This window comes from Pelobates fuscus, chromosome 9 (assembly GCF_036172605.1).
Source record: "Pelobates fuscus isolate aPelFus1 chromosome 9, aPelFus1.pri, whole genome shotgun sequence".
Classification (NCBI taxonomy): Eukaryota; Metazoa; Chordata; class Amphibia; order Anura; family Pelobatidae; genus Pelobates; species Pelobates fuscus.
The window spans coordinates 17,697,794-17,705,031 of record NC_086325.1 but is presented as its reverse complement, the minus strand read 5'-3'; positions in this window follow the sequence as shown (position 1 = coordinate 17,705,031).

Below are 7,238 nucleotides of genomic sequence, written 5' to 3'. Positions count from 1 at the left end.
CCGCTTCAGCAGCCTCTAGTCATGGCGTACCATCTCACATAATTAAAAGATTAGGCCGGTGGAAATCAGCGGTTTACACCACTTACATTCCACAACCAGAAATAGAACTAAGATCAGCATTCAAAGGTCTTGCTATGTAATCTGTGTATAAATAAAATGAATTGTTTACTCCAACCTTTTTGCCCTCTTTTATTTCAGGCCTACCTCATACGTCGGTTACGGCACACCTCAACCGACTTTCATTTTCTGGTATAATCAGTACACTTACGGCTTATGTCCCCGACTACAAATAGTAAGGCATAGCCTGTAGTTGTGGGAGGGGTTACCCGGCTATAAAAGCTCAGGCCCCCTCTGGTTCAGCACTGGAATAGCCGGGTTCATCCCTCCCACCACAACCCTCTATAAACCATTCCTGGGTGGGCCCTCTTTTATTTCAGGCCTACCTCATACGTCGGTTACGGCACACCTCAACCGACTTTCATATTCTGGTATAATCAGTACACTTACGGCTTATGTCCCCGACTACAAATATATATATATATATATGTCCAAAAATAGGTTGAAGCACTCACGGATAAAAGTCCAAAATGTATTAATGCATAGTTAAAAGACGATCAACGTTTCAGTCCTACTTAGACTTGCTGACAGGTAAGTCTCTACATTTACCTGTCACAGCACTCTGATTGGTTGGTTTGAAATCCACCAATCAGAGTGCTCTGTGTCATTTTACACAGCGTGGGAAAGTTCTTTGGAATTTTCCCACGCTGTGTAATTTGACTCATAACTCTCGGATTGGTTACTTAATCCACCAATCAGAGTGTTATGAACTTTCCAAAGAACTTTCCCACACTGTGTAAAATGACACAGAGCACTCTGATTGGTGGATTTCAAACCCACCAATCAGAGTGCTTTGATATTTAAATGTAGAGACTTACCTGTCAGTCTCTTCATTAACCTGTCAGAGCACTCTGATTGGATGGCTTAAACCCACCAATCAGAGTGCTCTGAGCCCAATTACAGGGCGGGGCAAGGCTTTATAAGCCTTGCCCCGCCCTGCAGAGCTCAGTCTGCGTCGATCCCTCACCGGGTAAAGATGGATTATTATTTTATTTTTTTTAAGTGGGTCGGTTATTATGGCTTTTTATTTGCCCTTTTTTGGGGGCTGAAGATTTTAGAAGAAAGAAAACATCAAATGGTAAGTTTTATATATTTTTTTTCAGGTACTTAATTAAATGGTCCCCCCCCCTCATTATTTTTAGGGTGTAGGGGTTAATTTTTTTGGGTAGGGGGGTGAATAAGGGTTTGGGGACCCCTAGTCACCCGGGGGGGTTATTATTTTTTATTTACGGCCCCCACCCACTGCCCAGGGGTGGGGGCCAGGGGGGAGGACATTAGGTCACCCCCCTAATTAATATTTAGGGCCCCCACCCACCGCTCAGGGGTGGGGGCCAGGGGGAGGACATTAGGTCACCCCTGTGAAGAAATTACCCTTTTATTCAGTATTTCTTCCGTTTTCCCTTCGGTAGATGGAACTACCGAACAAAGACCACCCCTGGCTCATTTAACTTCAAAGACTGCGTCAATTAAACCCTCTACGTGTGCGGCCAGCGTTCGTACTACCAAACGCCACGTGGCTGAGAAAACCGCGGCCATCTTTTTTCATACGAACAAAGGCAGCGGGACTTGGTCGTCGAGTGTCTGGAACTAAAATCGGACACTCGACTTCCCGAACACCGGTCTCAAACACACGAACGCTGGATCTATATGTACCGATTAGCTAGAAGAGCGCTATTCGGTACGTTTGTGCATGGGGGAATCCATTCGGTACTTTTATTCTTTTTTTTTTTTTTCTCCTTTTTCTAAAGTGACCGGCAAAACCACCCAAACTTGTGGAACTATTTTGGGCAGCCCACCCACGGTGAACCGGTCACAAAGGACTTCCATGGTTTTTGAGAACCCCTGAACCGATCTGGGTGAAATTTGAATATGTTGGTCACCCAGATCGGGGCTATCAGGGGACATATTATTTGTGGGGATACCTCATGTATAAAGGGGTGTTCCAGATATTGGGGAAAATAGTGATTTTTCTGCCTGGAGATAATAAAGTTATTACTATTTCAGACTTGATTATCTCCAGGGCTAGGGGAGGGAATTGTATGTTTGTGCTGGGTGTGTTTTATGCTTTTACTGTATGTGATTGGTTATATTTTGTCCCTCCCTGTGGGATGTCCCCTTGCATGGGGACTTGCATAAAAGCCTGTGTGTGTTAATTAAAGCCAGTTTATTTTGTACCCTTCTTCTTGACTTCGGCTGTTGTTTGGAATTCGTATGCTTTACTAAGGGAATTATCTTGTAAAGCTATTGGTATTTCGTATGGATTTCGTCTATTGCAACTACCAAACGGAGAGCTAAATATGCTAGGGGTGGGGGCCCCCACCCGCTCATCCCCCCTTATTTTACTGTAGGGCCCCCACCCGCCGTTAGGTTAGAAGCCCCCACTCGCGGGGCACGGGTGGGGGCTCGGGAGGGGGCTCGGGAGGGGGGGCATTTTTTTTGTGAGGCTGCTCACTGTTTAATAGACATGCCCCTACTCACGGTATAGCGAGTAGGGGCACAATTTACTAATACTAAGTAATTTTTACTTAGTATTAGTAAATTTGGCTGAAAGACCAATTTAGGATTTTCAGCCTTTTGGTAGATAACTCCCTAATTCCCACGGTATTAGGGAGTTATCTACCAAGCGGCTGCAAGAGAAGTTCCGAAATCCCGAAGATGCCGAATTTCCCAAGTGTCGAAGTGTCGAAGTGCCGAATTTCGTAAAGCCGCACTGAACCGAAAATTTCTCCCATGCACATGCCTACAAGGGATTAAAAATCAGAAACGACGAATACAAGATAGCGGCTTGCGCCGACGACATTCTTCTAACTATCACGGATCCCAGCCAATCCTTACCACCTCTACTAACACTCCTGCAAGAATATGCACGCCTCTCGGGATATAAATTACATTTGGAAAAAACAATGGCCCTCCCACTAGGAATACTACAACCAGCTCTGGAACGCATAAAATTAGCCTACCCATTCAGATACAATTCGCAGAGCATTCACTACCTGGGCACACATCTCCCCGCAGACCTCTCCACAACATACGCCCTAAACTACACACCATTACTTCGCCAAGCACAACTTGATCTACAAAGATGGAGCCCCATGTCCCTATCCTGGTTAGGTAGAATAGCCTCAATAAAGATGAATCTACTCCCCCGATTCCTCTATCTATTTCAAGCATTACCCATCCCCATATCCAAACACGACTTCAAAGCACTCCAAACCAAAATAGATTACTTCATCTGGTCAAGCAAAAGACCACAAATAAAGAGATCCACGATGTACAAATCCACTAAAACCGGAGGCCTAGGTCTCCCAAAATTCTACCAACTGGCACAAATACAAAACCTACATGCACAGCCTGGAGTTAAACTCTGGGTGGACCTCGAGCACGACCTCTTGGGAAGGGACCACCCCTCACTCCTCCTCTGGCTCCCCAAGAGGGACAGACCTACCACCCCACAGACAACTCCCGTCCTAAATACGACCTTTCTCATATGGGACAACACAATCTCACGCTACCCGATAGTGAACACTCCATCTCCTCTCACGCCAATCCCGAGAAACAAACAGTTTCCCCCAAGCATGTCACCCCAAGATTTTGTTCGCTATGAGGACAATGGACTCTACAGATTCTTTCAGTTCTTCCAAGGCCGGCAACGCCAACCATTCTTAGACCTACCGAGGCTGACTCCACTAAATACCTTCGACCACTTCCGCTACCTACAGATAAGTAACTTCCTCAACGAACCACACTGCCACGGCCACCACTACACTAACATAATTTGAAAAGGCTTGCATACACGCACTCATTCAAAAAGGGCAAATTTCCACTATATACCTCCTCCTGAACTCAAACTCCCCTGAGGATGCCCTCTCATACACAAAAGCATGGGAAAGAGACATAGGCCCCCCGGAGGACCCCTCAGACTGGGCGGACATATGGGAGGCCACAGCCTCACTCACAATCTGTGTTAACCACAAGGAGCAAGCCTACAAAACATTGCTCCAGTGGTACCTCACACCCCTGAGACTGAAACAAATGGGTCGCATAGACACAGATTCCTGCTGGAAGGGATGCGGACTCAGGGGCACATATCCACCTTTGGTGGGAATGCCCCCAGATCTCCCAATTATAGGGACAGGTCTCCAGTCTTACCTCTAGGATACTACACACGGACGTACCCATGGATCCCTGGATCTGGTTACTCTCCAAACCCATCACCCCCCTTACCAGAGCCCAAAACAAACTGGTGGCGAGACTGGTGCTGGCCACCAGACGTACGATAGCGGAACAATGGGGCAACCAGAACACACCCCTGCTATCGACTATGATAAAAAAAACACTGAAACCATGGAGATGGACAAATTGTCAGCCCTGCTCCACGACACAACACAAAATCTGGGACCCATGGATCCAGGACCACCTGCTTTGGGTTTGAGCGGAGGGCCCGGGGACGGGAGACTACCCACCCCCAAACAACAAATGGGGGACCACCTTGCAACCCCCTAACCCTATCACCGCCCTAACCCCTCCCCCCCATACCATAATACCTGCGAACAACAAAGGGAACATTAGCTAGATCACACCCCCAGCCAATGCAAGGACACTACAAATAGCATTCATAATTCGCATATAAATGCCCAATGACACTTACAAGACACTGTCCGTAACAAATAGAGGCGGGCTCAGCCACGAATACAATTAGAACACAATACCCATCCGCGACAAACGTAGCCAAGGGACGCACAACATGAAGACAAACACCGCAGTTAAGACCTCCCCACCCTTCAAGCCATCACCAATAAACTTAAACCCAGACACCCCCACACCAACAAACAGACCACAAAAAAACACACAACAAACAGATAATTGCCTCCACCTATAGACACAAAGATTCTATGAACCAAAACCTCACGTGGGTCTCCATACATGACAAACGATCTTATATCGCAAAAAAGGTCATTACTGGCAAGAAGCAACTACCTGTATGAAACAATCGTGATGTACTTAATGTTAAACCTTCTCACTGAGTCTATTTTGACAAACACCCCTCCCTTATTCTTCATTCTGTATCCCACACAAACTGTGATAAAACCGAAAATAAAGAACTTACAAAAAAATAAAAAATCTTAGATCTTTGAGTTTATCTCATTAAAAATGGGGGCAAAAACAAGTGTTGCGTTTATAACTTTTCTTTAGTGTACATGCAGTGTTTATAACTAGAAAACAAATTGTAATGATTTTAAGAAAAAAGAACTGCAAAATTTCCGATAAATTCAGAATCAAAAGTAATGACAAGGACATATACAAGAGGGGTGCAAGAGCGTATCAAAGGGATGTAAATATTATTTTCATGTTTTAGCCCACAATAGTTGAACGGAAATTATTCTCAAAAAACGTAAAGTATAAAATTCACTTTGAATTTAGTAAATACGCCTGAAAAGAGTAATGACTTTATAATACAGCCACAATAGATGTTAAATTATTCTACAAGGACTCTGGCTGGTGCAGTGATCGCAAACCTATGGCATGAGGTTTACCTGTGGCGCTCAGAGGCCACTTAAGTGGCTCATTATACACAGGGGGAATACAGGAAACTCTGTGCAATAAAGCACTTGTTGTGCCGTAACACCGCAGCAGTAATTACATCAGCAAACAGTGTGTAATTTTCACTTGGGACTTTCAGGCTCACTCTGGAGAATGTTGCTTCATTGTTACAGGGACACTAGAAGAATAAAGCAGCCTTTGAATCGTTTGAACTTTTTTCCCACTGGAAGATGTTGATCCATTGACATTTGGATTCAATAAGGTAATGGTTACGGGCAGACCCAGTGCAAGGACATTTCCTTTTTACAGTGAGGGACCACCTCTCTAAATGTCATTTGACCTATAGGCTTTAGTCATTGACCCAAGTAACATGGATCCCCCTGGCAAGTAACCCCAATTGTTCATTAATCTAGAGTGGGGGGTAGGCGACTGTCATCAACAGGTCAAACAGCTACTTTGGTTCTTGGTCCTCGACAGCAGGGTCTTTTTTTCTACCTTTTCTGGAGAAGCACCCCTTCAGGTCTAAAAGAAATCCCCAAGTACCTCTGCCTCGAGAAAGTAATTTTCTGTTAAATTCAATACCAAATGAAACGTGCAGACATGATATTTAAGTTAATCCCATATTGGAAAACAAGCTTGATTAAAGGTAGTAAAGACTATTTTAAAAATAAATATCATATTGTGCATATATGGCAGAGTGTATTAACTATTTATCTGAAGAACAAATGTCACAAACTGAAACTACACGTAATAGTTACACACAGAGGCCACAATCACTCACATACATATACACTCTCACACACTCAAATTATTTATTAATTAACTTTTTAAAATTAAGTCCACCCAGCCTCCCTACCTCTGGGAGAGCTGGAGTGCATCCTTAACCTGTGGTCAAGTGTGGGGCTTGTTTAATCTTTGTGCTCTTTCAGTACTGCTCCCTTACACGCTGTTTAGTGATGCTGGAACTAGAGTGACGTCAAAACAGAGCTCCCAGCATCACTGCAGGGCATGAGATGGAGCAGTGCTGGAAGATCATTAAGATTACAGCTCCCTTGCAATTTCTCTCTCCGGATATTTTATTTGGGCAGAAGGCACTTGCTGTTTAGGTAAGAAAATGACTACTCTGTCTTCGTGCACTGCCGACCACCTCCTGGGGGCGCTAAAGTGGCCAGCTCTTTGCGTACCCCCTGCCTTTGGTGCATGTAGTATGTGTATCACTGGTTGAGAAACCAGACAACACAGCACAGAAAGCTGAAATACAAGTAACCACTACAGTAAAACGAACAGTTTCAAGAAATGATGCATGAAGGAGTCCTATCCTAAAAGACTACATGTCACATTTTTCTATTCCCTTTGTGCTAGACTGACGGACACTCCATGTTAGGGCCCGGGAGAGTACACATAGCATCCCCCTCTCCAACTGCCAAGACAATTAACCGGTTTGATCTGCAAATCATTTGTGAGAATTCACAATGACCAGGTGTGATATTAAGGCATTGGTGCACCATTAGTCAACCTTCGTCATGTGTACAGGATCCAGACATGTCCTGTAGACTGTGGTGATGAGGATCTGATATACG